The 26,312-nt window shown below is 42.4% G+C and overlaps 1 protein-coding gene across 5 annotated transcripts in view; it reads right to left on the bottom strand.

The window, feature by feature from the left end:
* The window catches only part of nfyc (nuclear transcription factor Y, gamma), a 93,998-nt gene that overhangs the window by 61,711 nt on the left and 5,975 nt on the right, over positions 1–26,312 (bottom strand). The window contains exons 1-2 of one of the 5 annotated variants that reach the window (XM_043717959.2): positions 21,316–21,612; positions 16,238–16,303 (exon numbers count right to left, since the gene is read on the bottom strand). The exons of 1 other annotated variant lie outside the window; for it this stretch is intronic. The gene's annotated coding sequence lies outside the window, so the exon portion shown is untranslated. Of the gene's footprint in view, positions 1–16,237; positions 16,304–21,315; positions 21,618–26,312 lie in introns of those variants that run through there. 3 more of the 5 variants (XM_043717958.2, XM_087976951.1, XM_043717960.2) reach the window with 3 other exon arrangements.

The following is a 26,312-nucleotide window of genomic DNA, read 5'->3' as shown; positions in this document are numbered from 1 at the left end:
CTTTGGCAATAAAGTGTACAAAAACAATAACGCCTCGATTTTGGTGACTTTAAATAGAAATTCATTACTTTTTAGAACTTGGAACTTACCCAGGTATTCATTTACTGATGCTTTATACTCAAACTATCACATGAACTCAGCTTCCCCAATTGAATACAGGGTATTGTGGCTCTGTTCGCCGATCTGGGAATTTGTGTTGCAGACGTTTTGTCCCCTGTCTAGGTGACATCCTTAGTGCTTGGGAGCCTCCTCCCAAGCACCGAGGATGTCACCTAGACAGGGGACAAAACGTTCTGCAACACAAATTCCCAGATCGGCGAAAAGAACCACAACGAGTACCCGAGCTACAAATCTTCTCACAAACTTTGAATACAGGGCAAATAAATAGTTTCTACAAAATTATTACTCTTGAAAGAAGTATTTATTTTTCCTGAAACTATTTACATTAAACTAAATGAAAATACATCTGAGACAACACCACAATTTTCAAATAACTAAAGTCTTTGATAAGGTTCCACATGGTCGGCTGTTCTGGAAGGTTGGATTGCATGGAATCCAGGGGGAGCTGGAAAATTGGATACACAATTGACTCGATGGTAGGAAGCAGAGGGTAATAGTGGAAGGATGCATGTCGGACTGAAGGCCTGTGACTAGTGATGTGTCTCAGGGGTCAGTGGTGAAACCATGGCTGTTTGTTATCTATAACAATGATTTGGATAAGAATGTACAATTAGTAAGTTTGCAGATGACACTACAATAGACGGTGTCATGGACGGTGAGGGAAGTTATCAGAAATTGCAGCAGGACCTTGATTAACTGGGGAAGTGGACCAAGAAATGGCAAATGGGGTTTAATAAAGATAAGTGTGAGGTGCTGTATTTTGGAAAGTCAAATCAAGTAGGAGTTTTATGGTGAATGGTTGGGCCTTAAGGAGTGTAGTGGAACAGAGGGACCTTGGAGTTCAGGTGCACAGTTCTCTGAAAGTGGAGTCACAGGTAGACAGGGCAGTGAAGGAGGCTTTTGGCACACTGGACTTCATGAGTCAGGGCATTGAGTATAGAAGTTAGTAAGTTATGTTGCAGTTGTACAGGACACTGGTGAGGCTACGCTTAGAGTAGTGTGTTCAGTTTTGGTCACCTCGCTATAGGAAGGATGTTATTAAACTGGAAAGAGTGCAGAGAAATTTACAAGGATAAATTTAAGGTTAGAGAGGAAAGAATAAATGGGAACCTGAGGAGCAACTTTTTTTTTTTTTACACACAGAGGGTGGTACGCATATGCAATGAGCTGCCAGAAGTGGTTCAGGCAGGCACATTAATGATATCTAAAAGGCATTTGAACAAATACATGGATAGAAAGATTAATAAGGAGATGGGGGTTGAAACGTGTGGTGCTGGAAAAGCACAGATCAGGCAGCATCCACGAAGCAGGAGAGTTGACATTTCAGGCATAAAATAGCTGGGAAGGCGATAGGTGGATGCAGATGAGAGGTGATTGTGATAGGTCGGTGGGGAGGGTGGAGTGGATAGGTGGGAAGGAAGATGGACAGGTAGGACAGTTCAAGAGGGTGGTGCTAAGTTGGAGGGTTGGATCTAGGATGAGGTGGTGGGAGGGGAGATTGGGAAACTAGTGAAATTGATGTTGATGCCACGTGGACGAAAGGTCCTAAGGTGGAATACGAAGCGTTCTTCCTCCAGTTGTCGGGTGGCTTGGATTTGGCAGTGATGGCTGCCCAGAACTTGCATGTCCTTGGTGGAGTGGGAAGCAGTTAAAATTTTCAGCCACAGGGCGGTAGGTTGTTCAGAGCATGTCGCGCAGAGATGTTCTGTGAGTTGGTGTCCTGTCTACCCAATATTGAGGAAACCAATTCGAGAGCATTGGACACATTAGATGAGGTTCAAAGTTTGTGCGAAGATTTGTAGCTCGGGTACTCGTTCTTGTGGTTCTGTTCGCCAAGCTGGAAGTTTTTGTTGCGAACGTTTCGTCCCCTGGCTAGGCGACATCATCAGTACTTGGGAGCCTCCTGCGAAGCGCTTCTTTGATGTTTCCTCCGGTGTTTATAGTGGTCTGTCCCTGCCACTTCCGGTTGTCAGTTTCAGCTGTCCGCTGTAGTGGTTGGTATATTGGGTCCAGGTCGATGTGTTTGTTGATGGAGTTTGTGGATGAATGCCATGCCTCTAGGAATTCCCTGGCTGTTCTCTGTCTGGCTTGCCCTATGATAGTAGTGTTGTCCCAGTCGAATTCATGTTGCTTGTTGTCTGCGTGTGTGGCTACTAAGGATAGCTGGTCGTGTCGTTTCGTGGCTAGTTGATGTTCATGAAGACAGCTAACAATCTGCATACATGAACATCAACTAGCCACGAAACGACACGACCAGCTATCCTTAGTAGCCACACACACAGACAACAAGCAACATGAATTCGACTGGGACAACACTACTATCATAGGGCAAGCCAGACAGAGAACAGCCAGGGAATTCCTAGAGGCATGGCATTCATCCACAAACTCCATCAACAAACACATCGACCTGGACCCAATATACCAACCACTACAGCAGACAGCTGAAACTGACAACCGGAAGCGGCAGGGACAGTCCACTATTAACACCGGAGGAAACATCAAAGAAGCGCTTCGCAGGAGGCTCCCAAGCACTGATGATGTCGCCTAGCCAGGGGACGAAACGTTTGGATGCGCAGGAAAATCTCTGCTGGATGTGAAAAGGGCATTGTTAATCACGTGACAGGGGAAATTGCAGTCCTTGAAACAGGAGGCCATCTGGGATGTCCTGCGTTGGAATGGCTCCTCCTGGGAGAAGATACTCCCAATTCCTCCGCCTCTGCTGTAAGTAAATTGGCAGTAAAGGATCGAATTTTTATAGGAGGAGGAGTGGATAGGAGATGGTGTTATCCAGGTCGCTGTGGAGGTCAGTGGGTTTGAAATAGATGATAGTGTTGAATCACTTGCTGGAGATGGCGACAGAGACCTCCAGGAAGGGGAAGGTGGTGTCCGAGATGGTCCAAGTGAACTTAAGGTCAGGGTGGAAGGTGTTAGTGAAGTTGATGAATTGTTCAACCTGTTCATGGGAGCATGAGGTGGCGCTCACGGTCATAGGCCAACTGCAGGGAAATAGGGTTAGTGTGGATGGACATTTTGGTCAGCACATACCAGTTTGGGCCGAAGAGCCTGTCTCCATGCTGTGGACTATGACTATAACTGAAACTTGCCTTGGGAAAACACACAACCTTTAATCTGGATCAGTGAACAGAATGCATAAAATGGTGAAATCCAAAGATTAGTTGGTATTTTTCAAATGGGAGGCTGTTTTGGTACCTTCTGCAAGTAAAATCCATTCAGGCCATCTGGGCTTAACCAGCTGGTACAGCATTTATTGCTCATCCCTAATTGCCCTGAAGATGAGTGCACTTCCAATGACACCCAATCTTTTGTACAGCACCCAGGACAAAGCAGCCTGCTTGATTGCACTACATCCACAAACATCCATTTACAAAAGAACAAAAGCAGCAGAGACCCAGGAAGCTGTCTACTTGAAGTGCTATATCCTTTGGTTGACCGACAATACTGTTAGTGAGAGGAGTTCCAGGATTTGTTGCAGCAAAAATGAAAGAATAGAGCTAGGGTTAGCGTATGGATGGTGAGTGACTGGCAGGAACTTGGAGGTGGCAGTGTTTCCAGGTTTCCTTCTAGATGGCAATGGTCATCAGTTTGGAGGGCGCTATTGCAGCATCTTGGCAAGATGCTGCAATCCATCTTAAGGATACACATTACTGCCACAGTGTGTAGATGGTGGGAGTGAATGGATGTTTATGGATGTGGTTCAATCAAACAAGCTGCTTTGCCTGGAGTGCTGTGAAGATTCTTTAATGTTGTTGAACTGCACTCATCCAAGCAAGTAGGGAGCATTCCATTGACATGTGTTTTGTAAGCCATGGACAAGGGAGTCAAGAGGTGACTTACTCACTGCAGTACTCCTAGCTTCTGACCTGCTCTGGAAGGCACAGCAATCAGATCAATAGTTCAGCTTCTGGAAGTTACTAAGGAATTGGTCAGAAGGCAATTGAGAAGTCACAATATTAGATAAATGACAACTGTTAACAAGAGAAAAATTGTGTTTAAGAAGAAACGTACTGGGGTTGCTGATGGTGTCAGGAGTGTTGGTTGCATTGTGTCAGGCCCCTTAAATACAATCAAATCTGCTGTCATCACTCACTCCTCAAAGAAACCAACCCATACCCCCTTCATCCCTGCCATTCTCCAAAACCTCCTTGGAACATTCTGTCACCTTGCCGATCTTTCCTGGAATTCCACATTTAACATATTATGATCAGGTTGTTAACCCTGCTACATTACTGAAACAAATTTTGGGTGGCACGGTGGCTCAGTGGTTAACACTGCTGCCTCACAGCACCAGGGTCCCAGGTTCAATTCTGGCCTCGGGTGACTGTCTGTGTGGAGCTTGCACATTTTCCCAGTGTCTGTGTGGGTTTCCTCCGGGTACTCTGGTTTCCTCCCACGGTCCAAAGATGTGCAGGCCAGATGAATTTGCCATGCTAAATTGCCCATAGTGTTAGGTGCATTAGTCAGAGGGAAGTGGGACTGGGTGGGTTACTCTTCGGAGGGTCGGTGTGGACTTGTTGGGCCGAAGGGCCTGTTTCCACACTGTAGGGAATCTAATCTAATCAAAAAAGTCACAAATGACATTCTATGAAAATGTGACAGAAGTTCAACTCAGATCTGTAGTTTCTGACATAGTTTCTCACATCGCCCTTCTGTAACATCATCCTGTCTTTCAACTGGGTGGAACTGCATTAATCTGGTTCCACTATTATCATTTAATCGTATGCAGGAAGACACCATCATTAGTTTATCTTCATATTTCTAGTTATCTTTAGTGTAGAGGACCCCTTCTATTTCTAATCTACATGCTGTCCCATAGTAAGTACAATGGTATCACTGCAAGCTGGCTATGATAAATTGGAGAACGTTACTTAAAAGGGATTACAGTGGATAGGCAATGGCAAACATTTAAAAGGCACATGAATGAACTGCAACAATTGTTAAACAAAACTTAAACAGGAAAGGTGACCCAACCAAGGTTAACAAAGGTATTAGGGATAGCATTAGATCCAAGGAAGGGACTTAAAAATTGGCCAACAGAACAGTAGACCTAAGGATTGGAAGCAGCTTACATTTCAGTAAAGGAGGACAAAAGAATTAATTTAAGAGGGAGAAAAATAGAGTTTGAGAGTACATTTGCAGGGAACATACAGACTGATTGTTAAAGCTTCTATATATATGTAAAGAAAAAAGGAGTAGTGAAGACAAACATAGGTCCCTTACACAGTCAGAAACAGGCAAGTTATAATGGGGAACAAAAGCATGACAGACCAATTATAGGAATATTGGATGCATTGGTGGTTATCTTCCAAGACTCTGGAGAGTCTGGATTAGTCCCTATGGATTAGAAGGTAGTTAATATTCAAAAAAGGAAGTAGAGAGAAATCAGGGATTGATTGACCGGTTAGCCTGACATCAGTGGTGGGAAAATGCTAGAGTCTATTATAAAAGTTGGTAACTTGGTAAACAGTGACGGGATCAGATAGAGTCAGCATGGAATTACAAAATAGAAATCATGCTTGAAAAATCTTCTGAAAAATTGAGGATGTTACCAAGGGGGATAAGTGGGAACCAGTGGATGTAATTTACTTGGACTTTCAGAATATGAGCCTGGGGAATTCTCTGCCACAAAAAGAAAGGTTGAGGTCAAAACATTGAATGTTTTCAACAAAGTATTAGATACAGTTTTTAGGACTAATGGGATCAAAGTGTATGGGAGGCAGAAGGAACAGGATAGTGTTGGATAATCAATCATGGTAATATTGAATGATGGAGCAGATTAGAACTGCAAAATCTGCCATATTCTGTGTTCCTCTGCAATGTTATCCAATTAGTTTCTATACGCAAGCCAATATCATCCAGCCAGCTCTAACTCAACACCACCTCTTTCAATGCCTGCACTGTCCCTATATTGTAAATTTCTTAACGGATTAGATTAGATTAGATTAGATTACTTACAGCGTGGAAACAGGCCCTTCGGCCCAACAAGTCCACACCGACCCTCCGAAGAGCAACCCACCCAAACCCATTCCCCTACATTTACCCCTTCACCTAACACTATGGGCAATTTAACATGGCCAATTCACCTAACCTGCACATCTTTGAACTATGAGAGGAAACCGGAGCACCCGGAGGAAACTCACGCAGACACGGGGAGAATGTGCAAACTCCACACAGACAGTTGCCTGAGGTAGGAATTGAACTCGGGTCTCTGGTGCTGTGAGGCAGCTATTGAGGACAGTTTGATCATAGATTTCTCAGATTAAATTTAGTAAAAACTGAAGACACTGTTTGAGAGAAGGATCAGCTGGACTTGAAACGTCAGCTCTTTTCTCTCCTTGCAGATGCTGCCAGACCTGCGGTGATTTTCCAGCATTTTCTCTTTTGTTTACTGAAGACACTGTTTGATTCCTGTCTCAAAATCTGTTCTATCATTGCCCGCCAACTGTTAGCCTGTAACCACACTGTTCACAAACTCAAAATGAATTTTAAAACGTATAGCTGGCTGCCTTCAAGACTCGTATAAAAGCAAAATAGTGCAGATGCTGAAAATCTGAAACAAACAGAATGCTGGAGAAACTCAACTGGTCTGGCAGCTTCTGTGGAGAGAGAACCAGAGTTAATGTTTCAAGTATGGTATGACTCTTACTTCAAAATTCTTTATTTACCTCTCAGATTGCCTATTTTGATCTCTAACATTACCTGCTTCAATTCCCTGCCTAAACCTCTTCATCTTTCTCATGCATTCTCATCCTTAAGACAGTCCTTCAAACCTATCTCTTTGATAAAGCTACTAGTCACCTGATCTATTATCTCCTTAACTGTAAACAGAAAGTGCTGGAAAGATTCAGCTCAGGTACCATCTGTGGAGACAGAATTAGAATCAATGCTTCAGATCAATCACCTCTCATGAGAACAAAGGTAATTAACTTGAAACATTAACTCTGACTCTCTGTCCACAGATGCTGATTGACCTGCCAAGTGTTCCTGACATTATCTTGTTTTTATTTCAGATTTTCAGAATTCACATATTTTGCTTTTGTCAAAGACAGTTTTTGAGGCTTGGTATCACATTTTGTTTGGAAGTGCCTCTTAATCGCCTTGGGATGTTTTATTATATTGAAGGTGCTATCTAAAGTGGTTAACATGCAGATAAAATGAGCAAGTATGAAGGCAAATAGTATATTATCATATATTGCAATGAGGGAAGCAGTAGGAGTAAGGAAATCTAGGTGCAATTGTTTGGAGCTTGGATTAAACTGTACGGATTTGGTCTTTGTCCATGTAAAAATAGATTTGTCTTATGATTCATAAGATTGATTTCTGAGACAAAGATGTTGTCCAGTGAGGAGAGATTGAGTAGATTATTCACTAATTTTAGAAGAATGAGGTGTGAAATTTTAATTAAGCAAATTCTTAGAGATTGACATGACAGATAAACGGAGGGTGTATCCCTAGCTGGAAATTAAAATTACAGGTTATAGTTACAGGGAAAGAGCTTATCCATTTAAAATTTAGATGAGGAGAAATTTCTTCATTCAGTATTGTGCACTTTAGGATTCTCTACCCTAAAAGGTCTCTGGCGATATGTAGAAGACAAAGATCAACAAGTTCTTGGGCAATAAGGGAATCAAAAGGCTATGAGAAAGTAGAATTGATGTAAAAAGTCATCCACAATCTTAATGAATAACAGAGCAGGCACTAGTGACTGAATGGCCAGCGCCTGTTCCCATATCCAGTCAGTGCAAGACTCACCAAAGTTCTTCAGGAATAAGACACTGTTGTGCAACAGGAAAATGTTTGGAGCCCAATAAAGTTACATATAATTCAGTATTTTCAAAATTGCAAACTGTATCTTGTTAAAAATGTGAATAGAAGAAAGTTTGGGAGAAATTCTAATTTTAGGTTATCAAAATACCATTGTTTGAAGTGTGAAAGTGTAATTACATTCTGGTAGTATTATATCACATCAGGATATTTAAAACAACTGTTCTTTTTGATAATTGACTAACACTTAATTCTGAGAAGAAACGGGATTCATTCTTAGAATTGACTGCCATTCTGTATATGTTTAAAACACTATGGATTTCAGCAGGTTTCTTTTATCTTCATCAAGATTGCCTGCTGACTGTAAAAGGTTGTTTTAACATGCAAGTTGCGATACAAACAATGAGTTATCAGGTTTACCTAGTCTTCCAACTGGAAAACATATTCCAGTGTAACAGATGAAAACATATTCACAGTTTACATATTTCAGTGAAATAAAACAAAGAACTGCAAATACCGCAGATCTGAATCAAAAACAGAAATTACTGAGAAATCAAAAGGTCTGGCACTATCTGTAGAGAGAAAGCAATATTAACATTTTGAATCGAATGACTCTTTGTCAGAACTAATGACAGCTTGGAAAAAGTGAAATAAAACCTCATATTTAAGTAACTTGGATTAGGGAACCAAATGCAAGTTTCAAGTTTTCTCAGATGCACTGAGGTTTTAAATCACCTTAAAAGCAGCTGAGTGAGGGAACTAACACCTGGCATATGTTGCACAAACATGACTAAATGTGAAGTTTTTCACTTCCGTATGAGAAACGAAGAGAGAAATGTGATCATACAAGAGGATTTGGGTGTCTTTGTTTACCAGTCAAGGAAAGCATGCAAGCAGGTGCAATTATTTGATTTGATTCATTGACTGTTGTCGCATGTACTGAGATACAGTGAAAAGTATTGTATTGCTTGCTAACCAGACAAATTGTACTATACGCAAGTACATTAGGGTAATAGAACAGAATGCAGAATATAGTATTACAATTAAGGAGGCAAATGGTACATTGGCCTTCATTGCAAGAGGATTGAGTTCAGAAGTAGGGATGACTTATTGCAGTTATGCAGGGTTTTGATGAGACCTGAAGTATTGTATGATATTGTTCTCCTTACCAACTAAGCTGGGTAACAGCTACATGCACTCTCAGCACTGCAAGGTTCTGTGCACAGCGATTGGCATCAGCATACAGCTTTGACTTCTGGTTCAGGAAGTTGATGCATGCACAGATTTTGGAGGCCCAGGCGCCGGAAAGAAATTAGAGGGAATGCTGCTTACGACATAAGAAAGAATGCTTGCCATACATGGAGTGCAGTGTAGATTCATTAGGCGGCAAGGTGGCTCAGTGGTAAGCACCGCTGCCTCACAGTGTCAGGGACCTGGGTTCGATTTCAGCCTCAGGCAACTGCCTGTGTGGGGTTTGCACATTCTCCCCATGTCTGCATGGGTTTCCTCCGGGTACTCCGGTTTCCTCCCACAATCCAAAAGATGCATAGGTTAGGTGAATTGGTTATGTTAAACTGCCCAGTGTTCAGGGATGTGTAGGTTGGATGTGTTGGTCGGGGTAAATGTAGAGTAATCGGATAGGGGAGTGCATCTGGGCGGGTTGCTCTTCGGAGGGTCAGTATGGACTTATTGGGCCTAATGGCCTGTTTCCACACTGTGGGGATTCTATGATATCAGGGATGGCAGGATTGTGCTAGAAGAGATTGGTTTGACTGGGCCTGTAATTCAGCTACGTTTAGATGTGTGAGAGGGGATCAGATTAAAACTTTTGAAATTCTAGCAAGGTTAGACAGACTAGATACAGGGAGGATGTTTTCCCGGTTGGGGAGCTAGAGCTGGGAAGATCATTTAGGTCAGAGATGAGGAAACAAAAGTTTTCACTCACAAGGATAGTGAACCTGTGGATTTCTCTAACACCGAAGGCTGTGGAAGCCAAGTCACTGAGCATATTCAAGAAAGAGATAAATACCCTTTCAAACTTTAAAGGTATCATGGAGTATGTGGAGAAAACAGGAATATAGCACTGAAATAGAGGATCAGTCCATGATCATATTGAATGGCAGAACAGGCCTGAAGGAACAAATGGCATACTACTTCTCGTTCCAATGTTCCTATGCAGATCATCATATCCTGAAGGTTTGCAGCCTTGATTCAAAATGGACTATGATATCAGTATGACATCTGAATGTGCAGAAGTGAGTGGCATACGTTCCAAATGCTTAGCAATACTGGATCAGGTAAGGCTAAAACAAATTTATCTTGGATAAATTGCAACTCCAACGGGAAATGTTAAGATGCAGCACAGAAACAGTTGCTGTAGTAATGGATTCTACTTGTATTGAACAACTGTATTGTGAGTACAACATTAAGACGACTGCTATGAAACATAGTACACACAACCCTCATAGAATTTTATACTTGCAAGTAAAGAGAAATACACTGAATTCTAAGCAAGGTGTCAAAGCTAGAAATAGCAAGATAGTGAGAGAGCAAGAAAACAGAAGGAGGCAGAAACATCTGGATTTTATTGAGTATTTTGTCATTAACTTTTTACTCAATAAGACAATGTCATAATCAAACCTCAACTGACTTTCACACTCATGTCCTTCATCTTCCTACCATTGCAGAGATACTGCTGTTAAACTAAAACTAGGAAGTTCATTATACATAGCTGGTACTTATACAATATTAGGGTAGTTACAGTTTTTTCTTTCTTCTCCTTACTACATGCACATGTTCTCCCCTTAGTCCACCTGCTCATTGTATCAATGCAGATGCTGGACTACGAACAATTATTTAACAGAAGGAGCCAGAAGCCACAGGCACCAGACTTTAACAACACAAACTTAGATTCAGGTGTTCAAATGAGGCTGCTGTATGAATAGGAAATTAAGGAAATCAACGTGTTGGGTTACAAGGGTTAGAGAGGAGTAATGGGGAATACTTTATAGAAAGCTCACATGGACTCAACAGCCCGCTCAGTGACCTCCTGTGTTGGAACCATTTTATGATTCATTGAGTGTGTTTGTGGTGCCAGGATATATACAGTTCTGTTAGGGATTTCATTGCAGGTTTTGTCCCAGCAATGATGAATGTTAGATCTGCAAGTAATGAGAAATAAACTGAATTTCTAAGCAAGGTGTCAAAGCTTGAAATAGCATGGTGAGATAGCAAGAAAACAGAAGGACAAAGAAACTTCTCAGGTTTTAGTCCAATCAATGATCAATGGACAGCAATGTACTTCTGAGTCAGATGCTGAGAGATCTGCAGGGGAATTTGCAGGTGGCATTCCCATGCAGATTCTGGGTATGGCCTCCTTGATAATAGAGGTTATGGGTTTGGAAGATGCTGTCAATGGCAAATTGTTTTCTTGTAGGTGGTACACACTGTGTAGCAGTGAGGGATGAAGTGAACATTTAAAAGTGGTGAGTGGACTGCCAATCAAACAAGCTGCTTTGTTCCAGGTGATATCACTACTGAGTGTTGTTGGAGCTGCAATCATCGGGGCAAGTGGAGAGTCTTCCATTAAGCTCCAGATTTTTGCCTTATAGTGCACAGGATCAGGGCAGTTAGAAAGAGTTACTCACTGCAGAATTCCCAGCCTCTGACTTCGCTTGTAGCCAGAGTATTAAATGTGGCTGGCAGAGTTAAATATCGGATTAATTATCATCAACTGGATGTTGATAGAACATAGAACAGTACAGCACAGAACAAGCCCTTCAGCCCATGATGTTGTGCCGACCATTGATCCTCATGTATGCACGCTCAAATTTCTGTGACCATATGCATGTCTAGCAGTCTCTTAAATGTCCCCAATGACCTTGCTTCCACAACTGCTGCTGGCAACGCATTCCATGCTGTTTTAAAAAATTCTCAAGGTCAGGTTCGTAGGAGAGTAGTCTGACACAGAACAAACGACCAAGAGGCGAGTCTGCTAGAATATGGGCATTTTATTCCCCGCAGCGTCGCCACAACCAACGGGTCTGGCTTATACTCACTCTACATGTTACCGGAACTGGGAGCCGTCAGTTCTCGTAGAGCGGTTGCCAACAACCCACACTCGGCGGTTAAACGTAACCCCGGAGCAGACTCACCGAACTGGAGACTTTTCCAGCTGATATACTCTTTTCCAGATATAAACATTCATGTGAACAGCAGAGCAAGGCTAAAAAACACATTCCATTCTGGTTACATACAGATAAGAAGATTCACACGGGGGGGTGTGTAATAAGATTCACACGGGACTAAGCAACACCTCCATTCCGGTTAGATTCACACATGTATTGGGACATAATTTTTAACCGTTTCACCACATTCCACTGCTTGGCCCAATACATGTGTTACATTATGCTTAATTCAGTTCAATTCGTTTCAGTTAATTTCAGTTCAGTCAATTCAGTGTAGTTCAATTCAGCTCAGTTCAGGTCTGTTCAGTTCAATTCAATTGTGTTCAATTCAGTTCCGTCCATTTCAATTCAATTTAGCTCAGTTCCATTTTGTTCCGTTCAATTTGATTCACTTCAGTTCCACTCAGTTCAGTTCAGTTCAATCCCATTCAATTCTGTTAACTCCGTTTCAGCTTTTTGGACATGCCCACATCCTCCGCTGTACCCCAGGCAAGGGGTTCTTCGGCAGGACTGGGATCCTCTCTCAAACAAACTGCCACGTACATGCCCACATCCATGCCATCCCGGGACGGTCGGGACCTCCACAGTTTGTTCTTCTGGTTTCTTAGTCTTTTTCCAAAACATTGTTCTGTATCAAAATCTCTCCTCAATTGCGATTGACCCTGCTCGACTACGCCAAATGTTTTAAAAAATTCTCAAGGTCAGGTTCGTAGGAGAGTAGTCTGACACAGAACAAACGACCAAGAGGCGAGTCTGCTAGAATATGCTTCAGCTTTTTATTCCCCGCAGCGTCGCCACAACCAACGGGTCTGGCTTATACTCACTCTACATGTTACCGGAACTGGGAGCCGTCAGTTCTCGTAGAGCGGTTGCCAACAACCCACGCTCGGCGGTTAAACGTAACCCCGGAGCAGACTCACCGAACTGGAGACTTTTCCAGCTGATATACTCTTTTCCAGATATAAACATTCATGTGAACAGCAGAGCAAGGCTAAAAAACACATTCCATTCTGGTTACATACAGATAAGAAGATTCACACGGGGGGGTGTGTAATAAGATTCACACGGGACTAAGCAACACCTCCATTCCGGTTAGATTCACACATGTATTGGGACATAATTTTTAACCGTTTCACCACACATGCTCCCACAATTCTCTGGGTAAAGAACCGCCTCTGACACCCCCTCTATACTTTCCTCCAACCAGCTTAAAACTATGACCCCTCGTGTTAGCCATTTCTGCCCTGGGAAGTAGTCTATGGCTATCGACTCTATCTATGCCTCTCATTATCTTGTATACCTCAATTAGGTCCCCTCTCCTCCTCCTTTTCTCCAATGAAAAAAGTCCGAGTTCAGTCAACCTCTCTTCATAAGATAAGCCCTCCAGTCCAGGCAGCATCCTGGTAAACCTCCGCTGAACCCTCTCCAAAGCATCCATATCCTTCCTATAATAGGGCGACCAGAACTGGACACAGTATTCCAAGTACGGTCTAACCAAAATTTTATAGAGCTGCAACAAGATCTCACGACTCTTAAACTTAATTCCCCTGTTAATGAAAGCCAAAATACCATATGCTTTCTTAACAACCCTGTCCACTTGGGTGGCCATTTTAAAGGATCTATGTACCTGCACACCAAGATCCCTCTGTTCCTCCACACTGCCAAGAATCCTATCCTTAATCCTGTACTCAGCTTTCAAATTCGACCTTCCAAAATGCATCACCTCGCATTCATCCAAGTTGAACTCCATCTGCCACCTCTCAGCCCATCTCTGCATCTTGTCAATGTCCCACTGCAGCCTACAACAGCCCTCTATACTGTCAACGACACCTCCAACCTTTGTGTCGTCTACAAACTTGCTGACCCATCCTTCAATCCCTTCATCCAAGTCATTAATAAAAATTACAAATAGTGGAGGCCCAAGGACAGAGCCCTGTGGAACACCACTCACCACAGACTTCCAGGTAGAATATTTTCCTTCTACTACCACTCGCTGTCTTCCATCGACCAGCCAATTCTGTATCCAGACAGCTAAGTTCCCCTGTATCCCATTCCTCCTGACCTTCTGAATGAGCCTACCATGGGGAACCTTATCAAATGCCTTGCTGAAGTCCATATACACCACATCCACAGCTCGACCCTCATCAACTTTTCTAGTCACATCCTCAAAGAACTCGATAAGGTTTGTGAGGCATGACCTGCCCCTCACAAAGCCATGTTGACTGCATTTAATCAAACCATGCTCTTCCAGATGATGCGGGAGATTCAATGTTGGTAATGCCATTGAATTTGAAACTTTATTGCTGGAACAGCACAGCAGGTCAGGCAGCATCCAGGGAACAGGAGATTCGACGTTTCGGGCACAGGCCCTTCTTCAGGAATGAGCAGAGAGTGTTCAGCAGGAGAAGATAAAAGGTAGGGAGGAGGGACTTGGAGGAGGGGAGTTGGAAATGTGATAAGTGGAAAGAGGTCAAGGTGAGGGTGATAGGTCGGAGTAGGATGGAGGCGGAGAGGTCAAGAAGAAGACTGCAGGTCAGGAAGGCGGTGCCGGGCTGGAGGGATCCGGCTGAGACAAGGTGGGGGGAGGGGGGGGATGACGAAACTGGTGAAGTCCAAGTTCATCCCCTGCGGTTGGAGGGTTCCCAGTCGGAAGATAAGACGCTCCTCCTCCGACCGTCGGGTTGTTGTGGTTTGGCGGTGGATGAGTCCAATGACCTGCATATCCTCGGTGGAGTGGGAGGGGGAGTTGAAATGCTGTGCCACAGGTTGGTTGGGTTGGTTCGTCCGGGTGGCCCAGAGGTGCTCTCTGAATCGCTCCGCAAGTAGGCGGCCTGTCTCCCCAATATAGAGGAGGCCACACCGGCTGCAGCGGATGCAGTAGATGATGTGGGTGGAGGTGCAGGTGAATCTGTGGCGGATATGGAAGTTTCCCTTGGGGCCTTGGAGAGAAGTGAGGGGGGAGGTGTGGGCGCAAGTGTTGCACCTCCTGCGGTTGCAAGGGAAGGTGCCGGGAGTGGTGGTTGGGTCGGTGGGGGGTACAACCACCACTCCCGGCACCTTCCCTTGCAACCGCAGGAGGTGCAACACTTGCGCCCACACCTCCCCCCTCACTTCTCTCCAAGGCCCCAAGGGAAACTTCCATATCCGCCACAGATTCACCTGCACCTCCACCCACATCATCTACTGCATCCGCTGCAGCCGGTGTGGCCTCCTCTATATTGGGGAGACAGGCCGCCTACTTGCGGAGCGATTCAGAGAGCACCTCTGGGCCACCCGGACGAACCAACCCAACCAACCTGTGGCACAGCATTTCAACTCCCCCTCCCACTCCACCGAGGATATGCAGGTCATTGGACTCATCCACCGCCAAACCACAACAACCTGACGGTCGGAGGAGGAGCGTCTTATCTTCCGACTGGGAACCCTCCAACCGCAGGGGATGAACTTGGACTTCACCAGTTTCTTCATCCCCCCTCCCCCCACCTTGTCTCAGCCGGATCCCTCCAGCCCGGCACCGCCTTCCTGACCTGCAGTCTTCTTCTTGACCTCTCCGCCTCCATCCTACTCCGACCTATCACCCTCACCTTGACCTCTTTCCACCTATCACATTTCCAACTGCCCTCCTCCAAGTCCCTCCTCCCTACCTTTTATCTTCTCCTGCTGAACACTCTCTGCTCATTCCTGAAGAAGGGCCTGTGCCCGAAACGTCGAATCTCCTGTTCCCTGGATGCTTGCCTGACCTGCTGTGCTGTTCCAGCAATAAAGTTTCAACTTTGATCTCCAGCATCTGCAGACCTCACTTTCTCCTCAATGCCATTGAATTACATGGGGAGATAACTAGGTTTTATTTTGTCAAAGATGATCACTGTCTGGCACCTGTGTAATATAAATGTTTTTCAGCTCTTATTGCATGTAGACAAAGGATGCATCAATACCCAAAAAGTTTTGAATTGTACTGTGCACTGAATGACCTCATGTGCCTGACAGGAGTTACTGCTATGCTGTTTTACTTGGATACTTATAGCAGTTCTGGACTGGACGAGAGGTTTAAGAGTTATATGGTGCTTCACCATAAATACATTTAAATTTTGTGCTTTATTTGCAAACTAAGAAAGAAAATCTTCCCTTTGAAAAGAAATATTGTATACCTTGATTCAGACGAAAGGCTGATCAATGGGGCAGCAACAACCTAGAATGAGTCCAACACAAGAAAGCTGAAAGAGAGAAAAGGCTGTATTGGAAACAGAAGTATAAATATGCTGACACCTGTAGGTTGTCAAGATACTTTGACATTTGAGCTGCAGCAAAAAGCTTGTTTAGCAAGTCAAATTTTCCAATCTTGCGACATTCAAAGTGACTGTAACTTTCAATATGGGATTATAAATTAACAGGTTCCCACCACATACACTGAATATTTTGCACACCATCTTATTGTCAAGGTCAGGAACATATATACTAGTTTATATGCATAGCCAGCAGAGTTTTCTATCTAGTAAAGCACTCTTACGTCTGACAAAGGATAAAGTTCCTCTGTGTACTTCAATCTCTACTGCAACAGTTATTTCCATACTTCCTCCAAGTTGGAACTAATTTTATAAGTATGTTGTGAGTTTGTAGCCTGCTCACTAAGGGATCAGACCACTTAAAACTCAAAGGAATTTTGCTGCAAGCTCTAAAGCTAATCAGTCCAGAGAAACCTTGCATTTAAATATAGTTTCTTTATCTCAAATATTCCAGCTTCCTTAATGTATGCTGCATTAATTGGAGGCTTTAGTCACTTATAAGCACAAATGCAGTTGCACAACATAATTCACAAATTGCAATGAGATAAATAACTAATTTGGAGGAGCACTGTTAACCAGGATGCTGCTCTTCTTCTTCAGACTGCACATCAGTATCTTTTAATACAACATCATTGAATCAATATTCTGCTTTTAATGTCACATCTAAAGCATGAAACTCTTAGCTGTAACAGTTGGCCCAGTTTTTGCACCAGTGAGACTTGACGCTAAATTTCATGATGTGGATGCAATTGGGTTAAGGTAACATTTGTAATGTGATATCCCTTTCCTACTATTGTAATTTCAATGTCAGATATTAAGCCATAACTGCAAACCATTTGCATTTTGATTTTGAGTTCTCAGACAAACAAACATTTTTCAGTATGCTCCAAGAGGTGACTGGTCATTCAGTAATTCTTACTCTTTATGCTTAGTGTAACTGGCAATTAAAGTAAGTACTCTTACATATGAACAAAGGGTGGAGTGGCAGGTATTGAAGGGGTGGTTTGTAAGAGAAAGAGCGAGAGCGAGAGAGAGAGAGAGCGAGAGCGAGTGAGACATCAATGACATACATTAAAAATGAAATCTCAACAGCACATCCTACTGTCAGCTACAACAACTTTAAGTATATGTATTCACAATATTTAATGATACAACATTACTATGTATACAATACTGTAGTACTGCTGGGAGGTAGTGTACACTGGTTTCGGCCGTAACCCTGAAAGTTCATGCAAAGTAGTCAACATATCAGTGCAGAGAGCATTCGGCAACACTCTTCTCTGCTCTCCAAAACACCAACTAACTTCCAACAATGGGTAACAAAGCAATTTGGCATTTGAGGAAATGGGGCTAATTCAATTGCTAACACAGGAAGACACCCAACGTCTGACTAAAAATACACAGCTGAAATTTGTCAAAATTACACAGAATACACATCATTTCAGGAATTTGGACTTGCTATTAACTATCTAGAATTATACCGTAACCGCAACAATCCAGAATGCATGCAACCAAGGCATTTCTGGATACTGGAATTTTGTTTACAAAATTTCAGAATGCTTAACCATATGAACCAGAAAAATGCAAAATGTAAACATTAAAACAGTAAAACATCACAAAGCAGTATGCATCTTGTGTTTCTGCTCCCAAAATACTACACTAAAATGACAGTTATTTGGGTCTGCTCAAAAGGTTCTGAACAACTGGTGCTTCCAAATAAATTTAGAGACAGGAGAGGTTAGTGTACCAGTGAATCTCTCTCATCTCACTATTTTGCTTTTATGATTTGTTGACCATTTGATGCATGAGCCCAATTAGAGAGCAGGTAATGTGAATTTTCATTTGTCAACATGAATGTAAAAACTTTGTAAACATGCTGCTCTCCTACCACAGAGAAAATTATAAGGCAGAGTAAGAAGTGAAATTATCCCTCGGTCACCTTTTAAAAGGTTGTTCATGTCAAAAAGCAAAAACTTGACACTGACCACCTGCATGCACCTAAGTATGAATATTATTACATTAACTTTGACAATGAGAGCTAAGCATTAGCAGTGAGATTATCTGAACGTTAGTCAATTATAGTATGCTCTCAGTAAATGAATTAACCACTAGATCAATATAAAATCTAACTTGTTATGGAGTAGTCAAAGATCTAGGGCCTTCTGGATAATACTCATCCCATCTTACAAATGTAGACAGTTTCAAGCAAGGTGGTTAGTAATGCAGACACCATGATGAAGGAATTCAGTGAATATCCTCCTTTCCACCTCGCTTCCCCACACCCCACCATCAAAAAAAGTCCTAGGCAAATCAGTACCACCAACGTTAGATTGGCTGTAATACAAAGAGGTATGATGTGGGAGGGTTTTGGACAGTGCTGGCATTTCCCACAATGAAATGTTATATTTGATCACTATATTATAGTACATCAAGCCTCCAGATAGGTGATTGGTACGTACATGATAACATTTTTATACTGCACTTAGCAAAAAAACTTATCTTGCTAGTTTAAGAATTACATGCACAGGTATATTCTGACATTGTCAAAATAGTGTGGGTTGCAATGTAAATAATAAGACACTAAGTGGAACCTCCAGCAATGAACAGAATCATGGAAAAGTTGAAGAAAAACAGCAGAACACTAACTCAGAGGATTTGAAAGTCTGGGACTGAGGGTCAACTGCAATGTACTTTTATCTTAGCCTGCTTGGCACACTTTCCTCATTCCTGAAGAAGGGCTCATGCCCGAAACGTCGATTCTCCTGCTGCTTGGATGTTGCCTGACCTGCTGTGCTTTTCCAGCAACACATCTGCAGCCCTCACTTTCTCCTGTAATGTACTTGAGACAACTAAATGTTCCTGGAGATAGAACCGACCAAGAAATATTCTAAGAATGTTTGTAGATGGAGCTGATCAGAAACAAATGTTAATTGGACTCAACCTATTTACTTTACGTCCCCTTATTTAATCCACAAGAAACAAATGCCCAATATAGATGAGGCTTCCTCTGTATTTAATAGGCAAATCTTGGACTTTGGAGGGATACCATTCTGAATGGTACAACATATATTCAGCACAGTGGCAATGAGTTACACATCAAAGAGTCTTCTAAAGAATTAATTTACACCAATGTGAAATATGTATACCAACTGTGATTCCAAACAACATGAAGTTTACCAGAAAAGGTAACAATGTCAGGAGCAGGAAGAGGCTATTCGACCCCTCAGACTTGCTCTGCCAAAGCTCATGGTTACAGGTCACCTGCATTGAGTTCCACTGTTCCATTTGCCCCTAGCAACCTTTGATTCCCTTACTCAGAAAAAATTATTTACTTCCACCTTAAAAATATTCAGTGATCCCTGCCTCTACTGCCCTCTGAGTAGGCAGTCCTGAAGAGGTAACATATCTCATAACAGTATCACTGCAGCACTGTCAATTTTTAAAATAAGAATGAAAACTTACAAAGAACATTTTAAACCATCTCCAAGTGCTAGTTTTGTACAATTATCCCAACAAATTTATATATTTTCAACTCTTTACTTGTTCTTGTAACCAAATCTGCCATAGGCAAACTATGTGAGGTCAACTCTCATCATCTTAAGTGTGTACGCAGCAGCTAGTATCACAAGAAATCAGCAACAAGCGTGCAATTGTTCCTTGATGGCTACAATTTCTTTAAAAATGTTTTCAGCATATTACAATAATTTATTTACCATAATAAAATCAATCACCTTAAATTACCAGTTATTTTCAGAAATTGAAACCATTCAAGAGAGAAAATCCCTGCAAAGTTATGAAATATTTTGCAAGTGTAACAAAATTCTTTCATAGTACCCATTCCCACTCAATGGTATAATCATACCCTTTGAACAGCTATCAAGCAACTGCATCTCAAGGTCACTTATTTTCAGTTCAAGGCCCAGCTACGCCAACTTCAGACATACTTTGTCAAACCCTTCACAACAAGAACAAAACAGACCGCAATTCTAACAGTACACAGATAAGAGTCCTAATGAGCTTTTAGAAAAAAACGTAAAAGCATTTTAGTTCTACTCCTTCCATGTCACTTGTGGCTGTGTTACAATACTTAGTTTGAGAGGCATTGACTAGCTGAGCTATTCCAAGCCAACATTCCAGTGACCTTCACACAATTCTCAAGTCAACCACGCACAGGACAGGGCACTCGTCTGTTCCTCTCCTGTAACATGTTGCCTATGTAACAGAGGAAAGACTAGCAAACTTCGATCATTGTCCTAGATAAGAAGGACAAAACTGTACGACAGCAATATAAACTGATTTCTAATTAAAAAGAACAAGACAATTAAGAGAGACTGTCATCGGAGGATAGTCGCAGGATTTCTAAACAGTCTAGTTCGCAAACATACAATTTTGAATGAACCTGTCATCAAGTTTTGATATATTGTGTAAAGTCTGTTGACCCTGTTTAGTTTGAACGTACTCTCTATATCAACTCTAGTAGACTGGAAATTCAAAATAATACTGACATACTGGACTTAAAACAAAAATTCAAATGTTTATGGGAGTATAGGAATAAGAAATCAAAAGTAGGACATTTTCATTACACCCACATATTGAACTTGGGTATTGTTTACTTGTAGTTAAGAAAAAAAATCTACTTAACGATCTTTCCTCTCGAGAAGTAAATCAAAACAAACGTCTGAATGGCCTTTCCTTTAACAACCACTGTCTACTCACTAGCCCTTGAGGAATTCAAGGTTGCTCAAAGCCCTTCGATTACTTGACTGCGATTTGTAAAGAAGCAGAATGCTGAAGGACACAGCCGAAATGTTAGAACAACAGTCAGACCAGCAGGATTTTGTTTCGACTAAATTTTGAGAGGGAAACCCAGAACCTTGCGAATCCACGACAGTATCTGTGCAGTCGTTCACTCATTTTGATTGGAAAAAAAATCTCATACTTACCCCAACATCCAGCTTCATGGTACGAATGTACTCTTTCCTCTCCAGGTCCGGAAGGAGAGGAAAAGGAGCAGTGGAAGACACTCCTAGGCTCCAAAAAAAAGGAGGCCAGCAATCAAAAAGCTTCTCAAATGCAGAGAGCCCCAAACGCAGCTGCAGTGCAATGCAGACAGGACACATTGTAAAGTAGAAAGCTTGGTGCTCTGAAGCCAGTAAATGAATGCATTCGCCATTTTTCTTTGTCTTTCACTTGACCCCTGTCTCAGTGATAAACTCACTACAACAAACCTGCAGCCTTTTTTCCCCCACTGGCAAGTGAAGGCTGAAACTCAGCCCAACCTGCTACTCGTGAAAGACCCGCCTCCCCGATACAGTGACCTGCCATTGGAAGACCATCTCACCCTTCCCCTGGGTGCTATATCCTGATTGGATAGTGGACACGCCAATCCGCTGGCCATTTGACACTTCCGGTTTCAGGTTCGGTTGCCCGACAGAATAGGGGTCAGAGGAGATAGGGGAGGCCTGGATCGGCAAAGGAGACATTCAACGAAAGCATTCATTCGGGGGGAAAAACACCATGATACAATTGTAGGATCGTGTGAACAAAAGGTCGGAGTGTTTTTGCAATTAAACCAATCAGTAAATTGTCTGTTTATTAGCTTGTGTATTTGCACATTTCCCCTTGGCAATACGTGTAGATTCCATTGCCGACATCACCGTGTAACCTTGCTTTGTTTCTCTCCTCTTTCATAGCGAAGAGGATTTTTTTTGCAAACTTTCCACTGCTTTTCCCCTTCATCAAGCAAATCCCGCCCCACGCGCTCTCAGATTGGTCCGAACGGGGTTGCAAACATTCCATTCCAGCGCCGCCTAGTATTCGATTGGCGAGAAGCTACATCAATCATTGCAAAGAGATCGCGTCATCATGAAGGCTCTTTCCCTATTTATCTTTACCGAAATCTCCAAAAGATTGAACGAGACCAGATCTTGAAGTTAATGTTGCTCAAACAATTTTGCTAAAACTAAACGCCGCTGCCATAAGTAACAGAGGCGACATAAACAAGAAAGATGTTCTCAAGAATATCTAAACACGCCGTTCAATACACAACTCATTTATCTACAAAAATGTTGACCAAAGTGATCCTATTATCTATCTCCGACATAAAGAATTCCATTCTTGGGCAGATTCTTAATCCGGTAACAATCAAGTTAACGACTACCAGGGTCAGACAGGTCAACTACAGGCAAAACACTAGAACCAGCAGGGCCAAACAAAAACCAGAGTCAGACAGGCACCCACAGGCACAATACATGTGCAGGGATTTGACACGACAACGGCAGACAGGATTGCATAGATAAATTACTGGACACAGCAACACTGGCATTAGACAAGGCAACTGGAGGCACACATGAAGATCAGACAAGGCAAGGATACATACAGCAGCACCATAATCAGTTAATGGTAGGCCAGAAGGGGTAATATCCTGAAATGTCCTGAAGCCAAAAGTAAGCAACAACATTTAGTAATGCCAGCAGCCAGTCACTAATAACAAACGTGCACAAACAAAAACAGGAGTTGCCAAAAAATTTCAGCAGGTCTGGCAGCATCTGTGAAAAGAAATCAGAGTTAATGGTTCAGGTCCGGTGACCTGAAATATTAACTCTGCTTTCTCTTCACAGATCCTGCCAGACCTGCTGAGCTTTTCCAGCAATTTCTGTTTTTTTTCTGATTTACAGCATCCATAGTTCTTTCGGTTTTAATAACAAGTGTTCAACTCCATGACTTATTAATCCCAATTGGGGCAAATATGCAGTGACGTTTGGTGCAGAAACTGATGCAATCATATTCAAGAAAAAAAGTGTCTCTATTTATCACTGCCATAAATGTAATAATCCAGCCTAATAGATATCATAAGATATGCAGCATGGAAATAGGCCATTTGAATCAACTGTCAAAGGGATAAATACTTTTTTTTTGGCTAATGCAGCACAATTCAAAGCTGTTCAGATCTAAAAATGATTCACACTGAATCTAAGAAAGGGCAGCACGGTGGCACAGTGGTTAGCACTGCTGCCTCACAGCGCCAGAGACCTGGGTTCAATTCCCGACTCAGGCGACTGACTGTGCGGAGTTTGCACATTCTCCCCGTGTCTGCGTGGGTTTCCTCCGGGTGCTCCGATTTCCTCCCACAGTCCAAAGATGTGCTGGTCAGGTGAATTGGCCACACTAAATTGCCCGTAGTGTTAGGTAAGGGGTATGGGTGGGTTGCGCTTCGGCGGGGCGGTGTGGACTTGTTGGGCCGAAGGGCCTGTTTCCACACTATAAGTAATCTAATCTAATTGGAAAAACAATCTGGCAGTTATATCAATTAGCTAAATTATAATTCAGACAACATAAGAGTTACTCATGTGAACACTGACCCCTATACTTGCAACACCGACAGCTGAGTTTCATCATCTTACATAAAATGTAAGAGAATATTAAAAAAGTGAATTTTTTCTAAACCAGAAAACCTTGTATGATGGGCATGCTAATCTCATTGTTAAGCATCACTTGTTCAATCAGATTACCGCAGGAGGTATCAGTAAACATAAAACTTGAAACCTATTTGATTACAGTGTTCCAAATCTCATCAACTGCACTTCCAGAGTTAAGTCATGTATATATGTGTTTATAAGTTCCGTCTGCACTCTGCACGTCACTTACTAAAGAACGTGCACTTTAAAATGCATTAATATAACACCTTTCACATTCCAAAACCCTTTACAGTCAATTTCAAAGTGCTGCTTTAATAAAGTGAACACAACAAAATCCAAAACTAGCAAAGTGATGAATGCCATCTTAAGTGAGAGTGATTGTTTGAGGATAAGGGGTTAGGTGAAGGGGTAAATGTAGGGGTATGGGTGGGTTGTGCTTCGGCAGGTCGGTGTGGACTTGTGGGGCCGAAGGGCCTGTTTCCACACTGTAATGTAATCTAATCATAAATACTGGTCAGGGCATTTAAGAGAACTTCCACATGTTCCTTTGAAATGTTATCATGAAACCATTTCCAAATGGAAACTCCAGGAAAGGTAGCAGAGGGAGGCAGATAGTGCAGGAGTCTCCTGTGGCTATCCCCATTTCAAATAAGTATGCTATTTTGGAAAATGTAGGGTGTGATGGGAATCTCTAACAGCACTAACAGCCAAGTTTCTGGTATTAAGACAGGCTGTAATGAAATGAGGGGTACATTGGGTTCCAAGCGATTGATTGTGTTAGGGGACTTCCTAGGAAGAGGCGCAGACATACGTTTCTGTGGCCAGTAGCGAAAACTCTGTGTGCTGCCTCCCTGGTGCCAGGATCAAGGATGGCTCAGGGAGGGTGTAGAATATTTTCAAAGGGGAGAGGGACCAGCAGGAGGTCATTGTACACATTGGAACCAAGGACATAGGGAGGGAAAAAGGATGAGATTCTGAAGGGAGAATCGAGAAAGTTAGGCAGGAATTTTAAAAGGAGGTCCTCGAGGGTAGTACTATCTGGACTACTCCCAGTGCCGCGAACTAGTGAGGGTAGGAATAGGTGAATAAAGCAGATGGAATGTGTAGCTGAGGAGCTGGTGTATGGGAGAAGGATTCACATTTTTGAATCATTCGAATCTTTTCTGGGGTAGAAGTGACCTATACAAGAAGGATGGATTGCAACTGAATTGGAAGGGGACTAATATACTGGCAGGGAGATTTGCTAGAGCTATTCAGGAGGATTTAAACTAATAAGGTGGAGGATGGGACCCAGAGAGATAGTGAGGAAAGAGATCAATCTGAGACTGGTACAGTTGGGAAAGAAGCGAGTCAAACAGTCAGAGCAGGCAGGGACAAAGCAGAGAACAAGGTAGGACTGATAAATTAAACTACATTTATTTCAATGCAAGAGGCCTGACAGGAAAGACTCAGGGCATGGTTAGGGACATGAAACTGGGACATCATAGCAATTACAGAAATGTGGTTCAGTGATGGACAGGACTGTCAGCTTAATGTTCCAAGATACAAATGCTCCAGGAAGGACAGAAAGAGAGGCAAGAGAGGAGGGAGAGTGGCATTTTTCATAAGGGATAACGTTACAGCTGTACTTAGGGAGGATATTCCCAGAGATACATCCAGTGAAGTTATTTGGGTGGAAGTGAGAAATAAGAATAGGATGATCATCTTATTGGGATTGTATTATAGACCCCCTAATAGTCAAAGGGAAATTGAGAAACAAATTTGTAAGGAGATTTCAGTTATCTATAAGAATAATAGGATGGTTATGATAGGGGATTTTAACTTTCCAAACATAGACTGGGACTGCCATAGTGTTAGGGTTTAGATGGAGAGGAATTTGTTAAGTGGGTACAAGAAAACTTTCTGATTCAGTATGTGGATGTATCCACTACAGAAGATGCAAAACTTGACCTACTCTTGGGAAATAAGGCAGGGCAGGTGACTGAGGTGTCAGTGGAGGAGCACTTTGGGACCAGCAACCATAATTCTATTAGATTTAAAATAATGATGGAAAAGGATAGACCAGATCTAAAAGTTGAAGTTCTAAACTGGAAGAAGGTCAAATTTGATGGTATTAGGCAAGAACTTTCAAAAGCTGATTGGAGGCAGATGTTTGCAGGTAAAGGGACGGCTGGAAAATAGGAAGCCTTCAGAAACAAGATAACAAGAGTCCAGAGACAGTATATTCTTGTTAGGGTGAAAGGAAAGGCTGGTGGTGTAGGGAATGCTGGATGACAAGAGAAAATGAGGGTTTGGTTAAGGAAAAGCAGGAAGCATATGCCAGTATAGATCGAGTGAATCCTTAGAAGAGTATAAAGGCAGTCGGAGTATACTTAAGAAGGAAATTAGATTAGATTAGATTACTTACAGTGTGGAAATCTTAGCAGGAAATTGGGCAAAAAGGGGACATGAGATAGCTTTGTCAAATAGGGTTAAGGAGAATCCAAAGGGTTATTACAAATTCATTAAGAATAAAAGGGTAA

The sequence above is a fragment of the Chiloscyllium plagiosum genome, unplaced genomic scaffold (assembly GCF_037043375.1).
Source record: "Chiloscyllium plagiosum isolate Xiang-an unplaced genomic scaffold, Cpla_swu_hap1 HiC_scaffold_30, whole genome shotgun sequence".
Classification (NCBI taxonomy): domain Eukaryota; kingdom Metazoa; phylum Chordata; class Chondrichthyes; order Orectolobiformes; family Hemiscylliidae; genus Chiloscyllium; species Chiloscyllium plagiosum.
This window is presented reverse-complemented; position numbering and strand designations above follow the sequence as displayed.